At 35.5% G+C, this 19450-nt stretch overlaps 1 protein-coding gene and 1 non-coding gene across 2 annotated transcripts in view; one reads left to right on the forward strand and one right to left on the reverse strand.

Annotated features, from left to right (window-relative positions):
• The window catches only part of SPTLC3 (serine palmitoyltransferase long chain base subunit 3), a 221477-nt gene that overhangs the window by 95612 nt on the left and 106415 nt on the right, over nt 1-19450 (reverse strand). The window lies entirely within an intron of this gene.
• Nucleotides 1330-1432, forward strand: LOC130456636 (U6 spliceosomal RNA). The gene has a single exon (XR_008915705.1). It is a non-coding gene; the product is annotated as a U6 spliceosomal RNA (small nuclear RNA).

A 19450-nucleotide genomic window follows, 5' to 3' on the forward strand; every position in this document is an offset into this window, starting at 1 on the left:
TAAATTGTCAGATGGGACTAATGTCAATGGATTTGACCTAGGAGAATTCATCAAAGAAACTCATTATTTTGTTAGTTTTGGATCAACTCAGGAAGGGTTCAGAGACCACTATAATAAAGAAACAACCATGGAACTTCAATCATTTCTAAACAGAATTGAATAGAATTAATAGAATCTCTGGAGAGGCTAGACCAAAATGGCAGAGCAAAGGCACAAACAACTTTAATATAATGTGTCAAATTGAATTCTAGAGTAGTGTAGCCAATAAAAGGTAAGCATGAGAAATTTTCCTAGCCTAAGACAATGCAGGAAATTGGAAGGAAAGATATATGACACTGGTGTAAGAGTTAGCCTGTAGTGCATGTCACAGAAATGCCATCAGTGGGCCTTTGAGGCAGTTACAACATCAGCAGGCACATCTTTGAGAATTCTCAACCCAGAGATGGTAAGGGGATTGGGCAATTATTTAGAAAAAAGTATAGGGTACACTGAGCTAGCAATGGGTGTAGGACTAGGTACTTTTTGGCACTTTCATTTTCTGTATATGGTTTCAGGATACAGGAATGGTTAGTAGGAAACAAGGGGCTCTAGTTGTAGTTGCAGTTCAGAGAAGTGCTAGTATTTGTTGTCCAGTGGAACAGGGGCCATTCCTGGATAAAGACTGCACAGTGGAGAACAAGAGAACAGTGACCACACCATTGCCTACTCCTTACTGCTCTACTCCATTCGAACAAATATACAGTATTGATTCTAAGACGGAAGGTAAAGGTTTAAAAACAAAAAGAGAGAGAGAAAGGGAGTGGGGAAAGAAGGAAGGTGGATCAAGGAAAGAAACGATCAGAAGCAGAGCAAACTTTTCAGGAGGGATAGAATAAAAGGAGAGAGAAAGATAAACAGAAAAAATAGGATATAGGGAAACACACAGTAATCGTAACAATTACTATGAATAGATACACTCAACCATAAAATAGAAGTAGATAGCAGAATGGATTAGAAACCACAATCCAAAAATACATTGTCTATAAGAAACATACTTGAAAGAGAAAAATACACAGAGAGTTAAAATTAAGGGCTGGAGAAGAATCTATTTTTCCTTTAACCGAAATTAAAAATAAAAGGCAAGAGCAGCAATCATCATCTCAGACAAAGCAAAAGCAAAAAAAGACCTAATTAAATGAGATAATCAGAGAAACTACATTTTGCTGAAAGATACTGTAGACAATGTAATAATATCATTACTAAATACTTCCACCAAATGTCATAGATCCATATTCTTAAAGGAAAAATTAAATTAGTTACAGAAGAAATAGTAAAACTATATGAATATGCTTGCTTCAGAAGTACGTATACTAAAATTGGAACAATATAGAGAAGATTAGCACTGCTCCTGTGCAAGGATTACATGCAAATTCATGAAGCATTTAAAAAACCAAATGATATTAGGCGGGAGCTTTTCCCTCTTAGAGTGGGTTAAATTTAACTATAAAATAAAGAAGAAAAAGATGAATAGATTTTAGAAAAGTTAGATATGATTGACCTTTAAAAAATCTTTATATTCTGTCTTAGAATAGATACTAAATATAGATACTAAGGCAGTAGAGTAGTAAGGGCTAGGCAAGTGGTAATAAGTGACTTGGCCAGCATCACACAGTCAGGAAGTTTCTGAGATATGATAGACTTCTGAAGAAAATTTAATTGAAATGGAAAAGTATATGCCTTTTTTAAAACTGTACATGGCACCTTCAGAAAAATGGACCTTGTATTATGGCATAAAAATAATATAAAAGTATAGAAAAGCAGAAATATTAAACACACCATTTAAAAGACCATACTCCAATAAAAATTACATTTAGTAGAGGGCCTTGGAAACACAGATTGAAAATTAATTGGAAGATCTAATCCAAAAGAATGAATGGATTTTTAAAAAGTCAGAGAAACAATTTCATTAAAAAAACAAAAACAAAACCAAAAACACCCTTCAGTCAGCATTAATTCTAAGACAGAACAGTGGCAAGGGCTAGGAAACTGGAGTTAAATGTCTTGCCCAGGGTCACACAGCTACGAAGTATGTGAGACCAGTTTTGAACCTAGGCCCCTTCAATTCCAGTGTATTGGCCTAGATATCTCAAAATAATTTCATTAACGAAAATTACAATTAGACAATGAACCAAAAGTTTTGGGATCCATCCAAAGCAGTACTTAGGGGAAAATTCATAACTATAAAAAATAAACACATCAATAAAAAAGAGAAAGACCAAATCAATGAATTGAGTATGCAATTAAAAAAAACCTTAGAAAAACAATAAATTAAAACCCTTCAATTAAATAGCAGAATATAAATCCTGAAAAGTCAAAGAGATGTATTAAAATTGAAAGTAAAAACAATAACAAACCAATGAATTAAAAATAAAAACATAGAAGTTAATTATGTGAAAACTCCAATAAAATAGATAAACAAAGAATAAAACCAAATTCTTAGTATTAAAAGTGAAACTATGAATACATTACCAATGTAGATGAATTTAAATCAATTATTAGGATCTATTTTGTCTGATTACATGCCAACAAAACTGGCAATCTAACTAAAAAGGATGACTAGATAAAATAATGTAAACTGTCCAGATTAATAGAGGGAACAGAAAAGTTAAATAACCTTATATTACAAAAAGAAATTGAACAATCCATAAATGAGCTACCTAAGGAACCCCCCCAAGGTCTAGATGATTTAAAAATGAATTCTACTAAACATTTAAAGAATAATTAACATCAATATTAGAAAAAACTATTTGGAAAAATAGAAGAAGTAATACTACAAATTCCTTTTATGGCACAAATATAATTCTGATACCAAATTCAAGAACTGCAAAAACAGAACCCCCCCCCCCCCCATGTCCTTAATGAATTCTGCTGTAAAATTTTCAAATAAAATACTATTAAGGGGGACTTCCGGTTAAGATGGCGGCTTAGAGAAAGCTGAAGTTCAGATCTCCGGAAAACCCTTCCCGACCGATCTCAAACTAGAAGCTCCTAAGGCGCCGAAATTCAAAACGATCAACAGCACAGAACCTGGGAACCCTCCTCCTGGACCTGGACCCGGTTCAAAAGGTACGGCTCCCCTTAAAAGCCAGAACCCGAGATCCCTCGGACCTCAGGGGTAGGAGCGCAGAGTCCAAGGCTCCCGGAAGCGGCAGCCGCGCCGGGCTCAGAGAGCAGGGTCTGAGGAACAACAACCCTCAGGGTCTTCTACCCAAGTCCCAGTCCGGGTGAAAGTTACTGCCTGGGGCCTCCGCTGCAAAGAGCTGGTCAAAACAACAGCAACCCTCAGGGCGGGCAAGACAGCCTCACGGGCTGGATCCTGCTATCCAAGTCTCAGTGAAAGTCTGTGCTCTCGGAGCTTGGGGAAGCGGCAGCCCATCCCCCCGCAGGCCGACGAAACAGCCTCACGGCCAGGGATTCTGAAGGCAACTTCCGGAAATCGAGCCAGGGGGAGAGTGTGGCCTCGTGGTCCGACCCTTCCATTCCAGTTCCAGTGAGGCATATTCAGTTTAACCCAGGGAACGCTCATAGAACCAACATCTGCCCAGGACTAAAGCCACTGATCACCAGACAAAGACAAGAAAAGCCAATCCTCCACGTTCAGAGATGACAAATTCCACAGAAGCACAGAAGCCCCAAAATACCAAGAAAAATAAGAAGAAAGGGGCGACTCTGGACACATTCTATGGAGCCAAAATACAAAATACAGAGCAGATAGAAGAAGATATACAAGAAAATTCTCCAAAATCTTCCAAAGGAAATAGAAACTCTCCACAAACCCATGAAGAATTTGAATCAGAAAGGACCAAAAAGATGGAAGCCCTCTGGGAGGAAAAGTGGGAAATGATGCAAAAGAAATTCACGCATCTACAAAACCAGTTTGACCAAACTGTAAAAGAAAACCAGGCTTTAAAGCAAGAACTAATAAAGCAAAGCCAAAACACCAAGAAATTAGAAGAGAACATAAAATATCTCACCGACAAGGTGATAGATCTGGAAAACAGGGGGAGAAGAGAAAATTTAAGAATAATTGGACTCCCAGAAAAGCCAGAAATAAACACCAAACTGGACATGGTGATACAAGATATAATCAAAGAAAATTGCCCAGAGATTCTAGAACAAGGGGGCAATACATCCACTGACAGAGCTCACAGAACACCTTCTACACTAAACCCCCAAAAGACAACTCCCAGGAATGTAATTGCCAAATTCCAAAGCTATCAAACAAAAGAAAAAATCCTACAGGAAGCCAGAAAAAGACAATTTAGATATAAAGGAATGCCAATCAGGGTCACACAAGACCTTGCAAGTTCTACGCTGAATGATCGTAAGGCATGGAACATGATCTTCAGAAAGGCAAGAGAGCTGGGTCTCCAACCAAGAATCAGCTACCCAGCAAAACTGACTATATACTTCCAAGGGAAAGTATGGGCATTCAACAAAATAGAAGACTTCCAACTTTTTGCAAAGAAAAGACCAGAGCTCTGTGGAAAGTTTGATACCGAAAATCAAAGAGCAAGGAATACCTGAAAAGGTAAATATTAAGGAAAGGGGAAAAATGTTATCTTCTTTTACTCAAACTCTCTTCTATAAGGACTACATTTATATCAACCTATGTATACTAATATGTGGGGGAAATGTAATGTATAAATAGGGGGTAAAGAAAGACCAAATAGAATAATGGTTCTCACACAAAGATTCACAGGGGAAGGGGAGGGGAAGAAAACTCCTATAAGAAGGAGAGGAAGAGAGGGGGGGGGGTTTACTTAAACCTCAATCTCAGGGAAATCAACTCTGAGAGGGAAAAACATCCAGATCCATTGGGATCTTGAATTCTATCTTACCCAACAAGGGTAAGGAGAAGGGAAAACCAAGGGGGGGAGGGGGAGAGGGAGAACAAAAAGGGAGGGAAAGAGAGGGGGGAGGGGGAGGGAACAAAAAGGGAGGGACTAAAAAAGGAAAGATATCAAGGGAGGGGACAAGGGGGACTGATTCAAAGTAAATCACTGGACTAAAAGGTAGAGCCGAAGAAGAAAAGGTTAGAATTAGGGAAGGCAATCAAAATGCCAGGGAGTCCACAAATGACAATCATAACTTTGAACGTGAATGGGATGAACTCACCCATAAAACGTAGACGAATAGCTGAATGGATCAGAATCCAAAACCCTACCATATGTTGTCTTCAAGAAACACACATGAGGCGGGTTGACACCCACAAGGTCAGAATTAAAGGATGGAGTAAGACCTTCTGGGCCTCAACTGATAGAAAGAAGGCAGGAGTGGTAATCATGATATCTGATAAAGCCAATGCAAAAATAGACCTGATCAAAAGGGATAGGGAAGGTACTTATATTTTGTTAAAAGGGACTCTAGACAATGAGGAAATATCATTAATCAACATGTATGCACCAAATAATATAGCACCCAAATTTCTAATGGAGAAACTAGGAGAATTGAAGGAAGAAATAGACAATAAAACCATACTAGTGGGAGACTTAAACCAACCATTATCAAATTTAGATAAATCAAATCAAAAAATAAATAAGAAAGAGGTAAAAGAAGTGAATGAAATCTTAGAAAAATTAGAATTAATAGACATATGGAGAAAAATAAATAGGGATAAAAAGGAATACACCTTCTTCTCAGCACCACATGGCACATTCACAAAAATTGACCATACATTAGGTCACAGAAACATAGCACACAAATGCAAAAAAGCAGAAATAATGAATGCAGCCTTCTCAGATCACAAGGCAATAAAAATAATGATTAGTAATGGTACATGGAAAACCAAATCTAAAACCAATTGGAAATTAAACAATATGATACTCCAAAACCGTTTAGCTAAAGAAGAAATCATAGAAACAATTAATAATTTCATCAAGGAAAATGACAATGGCGAAACATCCTTTCAAACCTTTTGGGATGCAGCCAAAGCGGTAATCAGAGGCAAATTCATATCCCTGAAAGCTCATATTAACAAACAAGGGAGAGCAGAGATCAATCAATTGGAAATGCAATTGAAAAAACTTGAAAGCGATCAAATTAAAAACCCCCAGCAGAAAACCAAATTAGAAATCCTAAAAATTAAGGGAGAAATTAATAAAATCGAAAGTGATAGAACTATTGATTTAATAAATAAGACAAGAAGCTGGTACTTTGAAAAAACAAACAAAATAGACAAAGTACTGGTCAATCTAATTAAAAAAAGGAAGGAAGAAAAGCAAATTCACAGCATTAAAGATGAAAAGGGGGACAGCACCTCCAATGAGGAGGAAATTAAGGCAATCATTAGAAATTACTTTGCCCAATTATATGGCAATAAATACACCAATTTAGGAGAAATGGATGAATATATACAAAAATACAAACTGCCTAGACTAACAGAAGAGGAAATAGAATTCTTAAATAATCCCATATCAGAAATTGAAATCCATCAAGCCATCAAAGAACTTCCTAAGAAAAAATCCCCAGGGCCTGATGGATTCACCTGTGAATTCTATCAAACATTCAGAGAACAATTAACCCCAATACTATACAAACTATTTGACATAATAAGCAAAGAGGGAGTTCTACCAAACTCCTTTTACGACACAAACATGGTACTGATTCCAAAACCAGGCAGGTCAAAAACAGAGAAAGAAAACTATAGACCAATCTCCCTAATGAATATAGATGCAAAAATTTTAAATAGGATACTAGCAAAAAGACTCCAGCAAGTGATCAGAAGGATCATTCACCATGATCAAGTAGGATTCATACCAGGGATGCAGGGCTGGTTCAACATTAGGAAAACCATCCACATAATTGACCACATCAACAAGCAAACTAGCAAGAACCACATGATTATCTCAATAGATGCAGAAAAAGCCTTTGATAAAATACAACACCCATTCCTATTAAAAACACTAGAAAGCATAGGAATAGAAGGGTCATTCCTAAAAATAATAAACAGTATATATCTAAAACCAACAGCTAATATCATCTGCAATGGGGATAAACTAGATGCATTCCCAATAAGATCAGGAGTGAAACAAGGATGCCCATTATCACCTCTACTATTTGACATTGTACTAGAAACACTAGCAGTAGCAATTAGAGAAGATAAAGAAATTGAAGGCATCAGAATAGGCAAGGAGGAGACCAAGTTATCACTCTTTGCGGATGACATGATGGTCTACTTAAAGAATCCTAGAGATTCAACCAAAAAGCTAATTGAAATAATCAACAACTTTAGCAAAGTTGCAGGATACAAAATAAACCCACATAAATCATCAGCTTTTCTATATATCTCCAACACAGCTCAGCAGCAAGAACTAGAAAGAGAAATCCCATTCAAAATCACCTTAGACAAAATAAAATACCTAGGAATCTATCTCCCAAGACAAACACAGGAACTATATGAACACAACTACAAAACACTCGCCACACAACTAAAACTAGACTTGAACAATTGGAAAAACATTAACTGCTCATGGATAGGACGAGCCAATATAATAAAAATGACCATCCTACCCAAACTTATTTATCTATTTAGTGCCATACCCATTGAACTACCAAAATACTTCTTCACTGATTTAGAAAAAACCATAACAAAGTTCATTTGGAAGAACAAAAGATCAAGGATATCCAGGGAAATAATGAAAAAAAACACATATGATGGGGGCCTTGCAGTCCCAGACCTCAAACTATATTACAAAGCAGCAGTCATCAAAACAATTTGGTACTGGCTAAGAAACAGAAAGGAAGATCAGTGGAATAGACTGGGGGAAAACGACCTCAGCAAGACAGTATACGATAAACCCAAAGATCCCAGCCTTTGGGACAAAAATCCACTATTCGATAAAAACTGCTGGGAAAATTGGAAGACAGTGTGGGAGAGACTAGGAATAGATCAACACCTCACACCCTACACCAAGATAAATTCAAAATGGGTGAGTGACTTAAACATAAAGAAGGAAACCATAAGTAAATTGGGTAAACACAGAATAGTATACATGTCAGACCTTTGGGAGGGGAAAGGCTTTAAAACCAAGCAAGATATAGAAAGAATCACAAAATGTAAAATAAATAATTTTGACTACATCAAACTAAAAAGCTTTTGTACAAACAAAACCAATATAACTAAAATCAGAAGGGAAACAACAAATTGGGAAAAAATCTTCATAGAAACCTCTGACAAAGGTTTAATTACTCATATTTATAATGAGCTAAATCAATTGTACAAAAAATCAAGCCATTCTCCAATTGATAAATGGGCAAGGGAAATGGATAGGCAGTTCTCAGATAAAGAAATCAAAACTATTAACAAGCACATGAAGAAGTGTTCCACATCTCTTATAATCAGAGAGATGCAAATCAAAACAACTCTGAGGTATCACCTCACACCTAGCAGATTGGCTAACATAACAGCAAAGGAAAGTAATGAATGCTGGAGGGGATGTGGCAAAGTAGGGACATTAATTCATTGCTGGTGGAGTTGTGAACTGATCCAACCATTCTGGAGGGCAATTTGGAACTATGCCCAAAGGGCGACAAAAGAATATCTACCCTTTGACCCAGCCATAGCACTGCTGGGTCTGTATCCCAAAGAGATAATGGACACAAAGACTTGTACAAAAATATTCATAGCTGCGCTCTTTGTGGTGGCCCAAAACTGGAAAACGAGGGGATGCCCATCAATTGGGGAATGGCTGAACAAACTGTGGTATATGTTGGTGATGGAATACTATTGTGCTCAAAGGAATAATAAAGTGGAGAAGTTCCATGGAGACTGGAACAACCTCCAGGAAGTGATGCAGAGCGAGAGGAGCAGAACCAGGAGAACATTGTACACAGAGACTAATACACTGTGGTATAATCGAACGTAATGGACTTCTCCATTAGGGGCGGTGTAATGTCCCTGAACAACTTTCAGGGATCCAGGAGAAAAAAAACACCATTCATAAGCAAAGGATAAACTATGGGAGTGGAAACACCGAGAAAAAGCAACTGCCTGAATACAGAGGTTGAGGGGACATGACAGAGGATAGACTTTAAATGAACACTCTAATGCAAATACTATCAACAAAGCAATGGGTTCAAATCAAGAAAACATCTAATGCCCAGTGGACTTACGCGTCGGCTATGGGGGGTGGGGGGGGAGGAAAAGAAAATGATCTATGTCTTTAACGAATAATGCTTGGAAATGATCAAATAAAATATATTTAAAAAAATACTATTAAGGAGACTAAAGCAATATATTCCAAAGATCATATACTATGACCAGGTAGGGTTGATACCAGGCTGGCAGTTTTAAGAAATATTGGTCCATATTAAGAAAACTATTGGCATAATTAAATAGATCACTAAAAACATAACCAAGATCATGATTATAAAACAAATACAAAAAGTTTTTTTACAAAATACACCTATGTTTTTAAAAAAAATATTAGTAAACTATTGATTAGAAGTACACCTCACACCTATCAGACTGGCTAAAAAAAAAAGGAAAAATAATAGATGTTGGAAAGGATGTGGAAAAATTGGGACACGAATGCACTGTTGGCAGAAGTGTGAACTGATATAGTCATTCTGGAGAGCTATTTGGAACCATGCCTAAAATAGCATAAAACCCTTTGACCTAGAAATAAGACTACTAGGTCTGTAGCCCAAGGAGATCAAAGATAGGGAAGAATCTATTTGTATAAAAATATTTATAACTGCTCTTTTTCTTGTGGCAAAGAACTAAAAATGGAAGGGATGTCCATCCATTGGGGAATGACAATGATTTGTAGTATATGATTATAATGGAATACTTTTATGCTGTGAGAAATTATAAACAAGATGATCACAAAAATATGGAAAATATGAAGTTATGCCAAGTGAAGTGAGCAGAATAAGGAGAATATTATATACAGTAACAATGTACAATATACAGTGTGTACAATAGACAATAATGTACAGTGATTAACTGTGAATGACAACTATTATCAGCAATGCAAAGATTCAGGACAACTCAAAAGAATTCATGACAAAAATAGCTATTCACCATCATAGAAGGAACTAATATATTACTAATGCAGGTTGAAGGATACCATTCTTCACTTTATTTCTTCCTTCAATTTTTTCTCCAGTATAAGTGATATGTGTCTTGTTTAACATGATGAACATAGACATATGTATTGTATGATAATATACATACAACCTATATCATATTACCTATCTACTTGGGGAAGGAGAGAATATGGATTGCAAAAGTCAGAAAATGATTAGTTAAAATCATATTGACATATAATCTGGAAAAAATTAAAAAATACTTGAAAGCATTGGGATAGTAGTAGTAGTAGTAGTCTCTCAGTAACCAAGGATGATGATTGTCTTTGTGCGCTTTCATCTGTGATGTAGATGAATGTGCATAAAAACACTTGTGCATGAAGGAGATTTAAGTGGAAAAGTCGGTGCACAGAGACAGTCCCACTCTCTCGGCATTGGAAGCCTGGGTCCAGTGGCACGAATTTTTCTTAAAATGACAAGTATTTTATTTAAAAAACCAAGAGCACACATTATCTGCAATGGGGTAAACTAGAAGCCTTCCCAGTAAGATTGGGGGTGAAACAAGGATGTCCATCATTACTATTATTATTCAATATTGTATTTAAAAAGCTAGCTAAAGCAAGAAGACACAAAAAAGAAATTAAAGGCATAATAGCAGAAACGAGGAAACAAAAAACCCTCATCCTTTGCAGATGATATACTTCAAGAACACTGGGGGATCAATTTTTGAAATTGGGGGATCAAATGTTGAAATAACAACTTTAGCAAAGTTGCAGAATATAAAATAAATCCACATAAGTTATTAGGATTTGTGTGTATTACTAGCAAAATTCAGCAGGAATAGATAAATTTCATTTGAAATAACAACCAACTGTACAAAACATTTTCTAGTCTATCTGCTAAAAAATTTGCAGGAATTATATGAACATGATTATGAAACACTTTTTACACAAATGAAGGCATGTCTAAATCACTGGAGGAATATGAATTGCTCATCACTGGGCCAAGCAAGTATAATAATAATAACAATTTTACTTAAATTAATTTACTTATTGAATACCATGCCAACTAACCTGCTAAAGAAATATTTTATAGATCTAGAAAAAATAATAGCAAAATTTATCTGGAAGAACAAAAATCTGGAAGAACAAAAAAATGAATATCAAAGGAATTGACCAAAAATATCAAGGAAGCTAGCCTAGCAGTACCAGATTTCAAACTGTCTTACAAAGAAGTTAATTTCAAAACTATCTTAGCAAGACATAGAGTAGAGGATCTGTGAAATAGATTAGATACACAATACTTAGTAGTAGTATGTGACCATAATAATCTAATGTTTGATAGGCCCAAAGGCCTAAACTTTTGTGGCATAAACTCAACATTTGAAAAAAATTTCTGTGAAAATTGTAATTACTTTGACAGAAAGTAGGCACATACAAATCTCATGTAATATATTCCAAGATAAGGTCAAATTGGCTATATGATTTAGATATAAAGGGTACTATCAAAAGGAAATTAGAGTAGAGACTGGGAAATTTTCACTGTGGGATCTATGGATAAAGGAAGAGTTTATGACCAACTAAATGAGAGAAAGGACCATGATAGTAAAGTAGATAATTTCAATTACATATATTTAAAAAGTTTTTACACAAAAAATCCCCAGTATAGCCAAATTAGAAGGAAAGCAAGAAAGTAGGAAAAAAATAAAACTTACAGTGTTTCTCTGACAAAGGTCTCATTTCTCAAATATTTAGGAAGTGAGTTTTAAAGTTGTAAAGTTGTAAAGATAAGAGCCATTTCCCAGTTGATGAATGGTTAAAGTATACGAAGAGGCTATTTTCAAAAGAAGAAATCAAAGCTATCAATGGCCATGTGAAAAAAAATGCTCTAGATCACTAATTAATTAAATATTTCTCTATTAAATCAAATTTACGTAACTCTAAGGTATAATTGCACACCTGTCATATAGCTTAACATGTCAGAAAAAGAGAAGGACAAATACCTGAGGGGGTGTGGAAGAAATGGGACACAAATACAGTTTTGTTGGAGTTGAAAACTCGTCCAACCATTTTGAAGAACAGCTTGGTCTGAAAAATGATCAAACTGTGTATACCCATTGGCTTAGTAATACCACTACTATTCTAGGCGTATTCTAGAAAGATCAAACAGAAAAGAAGGAAAAAAGGATCCATGTATATAAAAATATTTATAGCAGCTCTTTTTGTGGTGGCAAAGAACTGAAAATTTAGGAGGTGACCATCAGTCGTGAAATGGTTGAACAAACAGGTGTCAAAAATTCTAAGTATGGATTTCTAATTTCTAAAATTTCTAATATTTCTATTTACAATGGCAACTCAATTTTAACTGGGTTTTAGGGAATTGCTTCTGACTTTGTGGTATTACACTACTGGCATGTTTCTGAGACTACTTCTTTATCCATTAGTTCTTGCTGCCTCTATAAGTAAATTTTCAAGTTTTCAAAGCTCTTTCCAACCATTATCTCATTTTATTTTTAGAACAACCCAGAAAGGCAAATGTAAGCAGTATTAGCAACTTTTACATTTTTAAAATGATGAAAATGAGACTCAGAGAAAAGAAGGATCAGAGGTAGAATCTGGTCTTTCTGACTTCAAATATGATACTCCTTCCACTTTACCATGCTTCTTCATTAAATTTAGAGGTAAAAATTTGATGCGAGATTTCTTAAACTTTCCCACAGTTGTATAAACCTTCATAATGCAGCAGTATCGCAGTGGATAGAGTGCCAGGCCTGAGTCAGGAAGATCTGAGTTCAAATCTTGACTAAGACATTTACCAGCTGTGTGACCAAGGGCATTTCACTTAACTCTGGTTGCATCAGTTTCCTCATCTGTAAAATGAGCTGAAGAAGAAAATAAATGACAAACTACCTAAGTATCTTTGCCAAGAAAACCCAAAATGGTGTCACAAAGAATCAAATATGACTAAAGTAACTGTACAGCATAAACTTTCATGAATGGAGTAGAACATTGATAGAAACCTTGTTTCTATCAATTGTTTCATACTCTAAAATTATCATTTGTAATGCCTTTTAACAAAGAGCACAAGGCTAACTTAAAACAGGAAGATAAGTGGGTTTCATATGAAATTGTTTAAAAACTACTGGATTTTTTTTGTCATTTAGTGTTCTTGACTCTTGGACTAGCACTCTATTTACTATGCCATGCAGCTGCCCTGAAATACTAGTTTGATGGAGAGCAATTTAACATGAATGCTGTCAATCTCCAAACTTCTTTTCATAATTGAAGGTCATTGAAATGGTTGCACTTCATCCCACTGTCACACATACTGTATTTTGTGAGCTCACAGACCCTTGTCTGGAGCTGACTTTAGGAGATTTAGCAGATATTCATAAATGCCCTTGTAAAAAAATCTTTTGTGAGATAATTTTATTCCTCAGGTTGAGATTCATTTGGGGAAAGTAGCAATTATAACACTACCCATGGCTATTCTGTTTGGAAGGTATTTGCATTCATTGTCCCTTTACCCCCTGGACATTTTCTTATTGACGATTCATGAGAATTTAATATGATTTTCTCTAGTTCTATTAATTAGTTTCCTCTGTAGTTCAAAGGAATAATATACTGGTTTTTATATTATAAGTGACACAGGCTATCCCTGGGTAGGAGAATTACTCCGTTCTTTAGAAGATGGATTCCTTCATTTGGGAAGGAGAAACAGTGGGTTTGTAGACACAGCAAATGTTTTTTTCCCTTAATAAGATTCTTTGATGATTATTTGATCATGGTGCCTAGACTAGCTTGTAGGAGTGTATGTTAGTTTAGTTTTAATCCAGGCGTTAGTTCTGCAACTCTTTCCAAGGGTCAGAAATAAGGACTGAGGTGACACCAAGTGAGGTCCTTTCAGTAAGAGTCATCTGCCATAAAGCAATCTTGGGAATTTGCCAAGGAGAGATTCTTGGTAGCTGTTTTCCTCATGACTAGCCAATTCTGCACGTGTTAGAGGAATCTCTCTTGGCACCCAGTTTGCTGGACATTATCCAGCTACTGCTGGAATAGAGTACTGGAGTGATGTGTCGGAGACAAAGTATGTTCTATTTCTGAATCACTATCTAGCTCCTTCTCTTTGGTTCCTCAGTGGTTCTCTGTAGGGGATATTAAGTGTTAGGAAATATTTTGGTCTAATTTATATAATGTCTTACTTAAATGAAAGAGATAAGACTAACATCTTGAAAATTTTGGTGTTAGTATGTTAGTGAGCAAAAGAATTTAAAAGGGATATGAGATGTTTCTGACTCTGGAAAGAAGGCTGGGTATTCTTATGTCCTCAACTCTTACCTCCTTCCCAATTTAAGGAGACAGATCATTTAGATTTTGGAAAATTTCTTTTATTAATTCATGGTTGGCTACTTCAATTGATAGATGATAGGCTGCATAGTTTAAGAACAGCGAAGCAGAGGTGGAGTAAGGTATGTATCTAACAGTGTATTATTGATAATGACATTTTATAATATAGTCAGCAAGAAACTGCTGAATTCCTAGTATGTGCCTAGCAGGATGTGAAAAGAAATGAGAGGCCCTCTCCTCTCACTGAGTTTGCAATCTAGGTTGGAAAACAATACATAGGTATGTCACTTCCACCCTTTATCTTCATTTTTTTTTTTGGTCTATGGATTTTTACATCACTTTCATTTCTAACTATATTCATTCTCCCTCCCCTTCCCTGTCTTACATCAATAAAAAAGGGAGGGGGAAGAAGTTCAGAAAAAATAGCCAATAAATCATTAATATCTATATTGCTGGAATCCAATATTTCACACCCATAGGTTCCCACCTCTATAAAGAAGAAGAAAGGTGAATATCTTCAACTTTAAGGTGATGCTTGGTTATTATCACAATGTTCAGTTTCTTTTCTTTGGTTCTTGGCACTTATGTATTGGTAGTCATTGTGTCTATGGTTTTCTTTTTTTTTTTTTACTTCATTAAGTAGCAATTCATCAAAGTCTTCCTGTAATTCTCTGTATTCTTCTGATAGCATCATAATGTTCTATTGTGTTCTTCATGTGCCACCATTAGTTTAGTCAATCCCCAAGTGATTAACTTGAACTTTATTTCCTGTTCTTTTTAAACTGCAAACATAGAATAATCTAAATATCTTGGAATATATAGAACTACCTTAAATTAGGGATGTGGCAGTGGGATTTCAGGATAAAAGAGCATGATAATGATTATTTTTTTAAAAGCAGTTAGTAGGACAACCAGCTGTGTGTTCTTATCTTTCAATAGCTCTTCCATCATTGACTTGTTTCACTTTTTAAAATTTGTCTGTATGTGACATGTCAATCAAAAGAGTCCTGAAGTCTCATTTCTTATATTCTTATTGATTTTCAGCAATCTTTCATGATTGCTAGGAGTTGGAAATTCTCCTTTTGAGAACTGTTCATATCCTTGGAGCACATAGTCACGAGTTAATGGCTCTTGGTTTTGTCTGGGTGTAGGAATTCCTAAATGTATTGACTATTGGAAGCCTATAAGACATATTTGATGCAAAGATTGTTGCCCAATTGATATTTTCTCTTCTTAAGCTACTAACATTAAATTTTCTATTGTAAATGCTTTTATTTTTATGTAATCAATTTTATTTATGTTGTTTTTATGATTGCCACTATCCCTTCATTGGTTAAAGAATCTCCCCCATGGAAGAGAAAGAAATCCAGTATCTTTAAAAGATTAACTATATTAATGAAATTTTTTTCAAAAAAATTTAAAATCTTTTTTTGCCTATTCTGGTCTCACCTATTTTGAGTTCATTTTACCATGTGATGCAAGTGAATGAGTAATCATTTATTATGCTGATATGTACAGGGGATACAAATGAAAATTAAAAATTCTGGCCTTTAAAGACTTTCTATTTTGTTGGGGGTGAATGTGAAGTGAGAGCGAGCACATGTATAAAGGTAATGGACAGGAAAGGAATTTTTGGGGGTGAGTCAGAAGAAAGAGGGGCCATTAAGTAGTCATTTGCCACATCCCTTTAAAGCTTTAAATTATGTTGTTAATTTCATTATTGTTGCAGTGCAAAGAGTATAAAATGAAGGAGGAAGAAGGAGAAGGAGAAATTCAGGGAGTATCTTCATAGCAGCAATACAAAGACCGTATTTCCCAGCTTAATGGATGTGAAGCATGATCTGGGGCAGCCAGCCATGGAGAAGGGTTTGTTGTGTGAAGTTGTGTTATAGAAGCTCCTATTGATAGATATGTTGAATCTAAGGTTTTAAAATTTCAGAGTGAGCATTTACACTTGAGAAATAGGAAAATACTATAACTCAGGGCTTTATTTTTTCTTTATTTTTATTTACCTATAAATAAAAATAAAATATTTATTTTATTTATTTGTTTCTTTTTTATTACCTATAATTAAATACTAGAGAAAATGTTAATGCAGATTAAACTTAAAAGAGAGCCAATTGTTAAAAATTTAACAGAATGCTATTGGTACATTCTAGGTAGGGAGAGGAAGGTAGCAGCAGTTCAAGTGGTGGGGTAAAAACCTCATTTATATCCAATTGTTTTCAAGTTTTTCCTAGCTGTTCTGGTCAAAGAGGAAGATGTTCCGGAGCAAAGTTCCATCTTCTTAATACTGTTATTCTACAAGTATTGTTTGACTACCAAAGAACACTACAATCTCCGAAGAACTAAATGAGTGTTCTAACTCAAAAGAAGTTGCTTGAAACCATCTTAGATGAGAGTAGGATGTAGTACCTTGTGAGAGGATTTTTGAAAATGAACTGGAGTCAAGGATGTCATCAGAGAGGTGTATAGTTGAAGAAAGAGGAGAGACTATTTATATGTCATGAGGACAGTTGGCAAAGCCAGTACATTGTTTTTTTTCCCCCCTCTTCTGTGATCCTTAGTGAAGACAAATGAAGGAATACTAATTCATACTGTAGCCTAGTCCCTTTGTGGTTAACTGACAGGGTAGGTTGTCTGTGTGTTCTATATCTTTGGAAGGAACTACTATAACTACATGATCGTGGATATATCTGAGGATATGAATGTTTCTCTAAAATCTGTGGCTGGCAAAGTGATACCATCCTCACTCTCCATATTTAAATAGAGAGGATTCAGAGAGAGGGAATGACTTAAGTGCTTGTCTCTATTATGGATTTGCTAATGTAGAATAAAGGTTCTTTACTCTGGGAGACAACATTCCTAAAGTCATGATATTAAAAGCTCATAAGAGTTCTTGGTGTCCCAGATCATGGAAAAAATGGAAATTGTTTTCTCTCTTTTCCAGAATTCCATTTTGGAGGGCTTAACAAATAAATATCCATTGTATGGGCAGAAACTTTCTTGGGTTCCTTAGGTATCCATCTAGTGTGAATTCTCTGACATTTAGTAACTGTGTTCTCTAATTGATGGGCGTTGCTTTTGCATTATACTGATAAAGTTTATGAATCAGGTGGTTTAAAGTAAGGTTTTCCCTCACCCCTCACTTCCCTATAGAATGTAAGTTCCTTGAGGGTAGGCTATTTTCATTTTTATTTTGTACCATGTCACCAGTCATAGAACATTGAACATAGTGGACATTCAATAAATACATGTTAAATTTAACTAAAATGTTTTGGCATAAGGTCTCCTGTCAGCATATACAATCATCATAAATTTGCTCATGTAGAATATAGTTTTCTTCACTCTAGAGGATAGCATTCTCCAATTCATGGACATTCGTAAAATTTTATCCAGAAAGGATTCTAAATGTCCTACACCATAGAAACAGTAGACATTTCTTTCTTTCTTTTACATAATTTTTATTTGCACATGATTTACACAATTATTTTGCATAATTACATAATAAAACAGATTTGAAAGAATGTGAGAATGTCTTTCACGTATGAATTTTCACATGTTGAATAAGAGATGAATTATGTGAAGCCTACCCACATTTGTCATATGCTTGTTTTCTTTCAAGTATGGATATTCTGATTTTCAGTAAGTTCTCAATTTCTGTGGTAGGTCTTTCTACATTCATAATGCTCATAAGTTTTGTCCCCAAATGTATTCTCACATACAGACTAAGAGCCAACTTCAGAAGTTCTTCATACCTCTATGATATCCAAAGAGTTTCTTTCCAGTATGAATTTTCTGTTGCTTTGTAAACTTTCACCTGAAGCTCTCCCCACATTCAAGTAATTTAGAGAGTATCTCTCCAATATTAATCCAAGAATGTTAGTTGCCTATCCAAACTGGCATCACATTCCTCAGATTCTCTTAATGTGGAGACCAGCTGCTGATGCCTTTTAAGATTATTAAAAAAATTCTTCCAGAAGTCTTAAAATTAATACTGTGCAGAAGAGCAGTAAGGGGGGAGTCAATGGGGATTATGTTACTTTCTCAGTGTCACACAGCTAGAAAGTGCCTAAGATCAAATTTGAGCCCAGAACCTTTCATTTCTGGGCCTGGCTATCAATCCACTGAGCCACTTAGCTGTCCCCCTTGTAAAACATAAACATAAAGTTAATAGATACCCAGAAAGAGATTAAATATGAGATAGGGTAGGAAGGAGGATATTAATAGTTAAGAGAATTGAGAAAAACTGGATGCAAAAAATGGCCTTTGAGTTGCGTCATAAAAGAAGAGAAGGAACATAAGGCAGAAGTGAGGAAGGAAGATCGTTCCAGGTATGAGAGATGGCTAATTCCTGAACATAGCCTTTGGGGTTTTGTGAATAAGCTTCAAAGAGAAGGCTGATTTGGCTCATTCAAAGAATATGTGAGGGGGTGTAATATTTAATGGAAAGATAGGTTGGGGCTTTAAAAAAAACTAAACTGAATCGTTTATAATTTATTTTCTTGGCATTGAAGCCAAAGGAATTGGTTGAGTAAGTGAATCATATGGTCAGATTTGTGCTTAAGAAAAAGAAATGCTTGGCTTTTCTGTCTCCTCAAGTGTTGGCAATCACTCTGCCAAAATTGCTTTATATTTATTCCATGTATATTTTCATTTAACTAATACTATAGAAGCATAGATTGAGAACTGGGCATGAATTTAGAAGCCATGTGGTTTAATGTGCCATTATATGCATACACAGTATATTCACCCTCATAGAATAGCTCCTTGAGCTGAAGGACTTTTTTGTTTTTGTGTTTGTATCCTTGGAGCGTAAGGCAATACCTTGAAAGCAGTAGATATTTAATAAATGCTTATTTGAATCTTATTGACAGGTTCCATTCTAGGATTCCTTTATATCAATACTGCCTCTTGTTAATGAATAATGATGACTCTATTGACTTTTGGAATTGGAGTGGGTCAAGGAGAGAGTGAAATGAGAGGGTAGGAGAGAAAGGAGGGAAGATCCTGGGGTTTAAAGTAAATTGCCA

The sequence above is a fragment of the Monodelphis domestica genome, chromosome 1 (assembly GCF_027887165.1).
Source record: "Monodelphis domestica isolate mMonDom1 chromosome 1, mMonDom1.pri, whole genome shotgun sequence".
NCBI lineage: Eukaryota > Metazoa > Chordata > Mammalia > Didelphimorphia > Didelphidae > Monodelphis > Monodelphis domestica.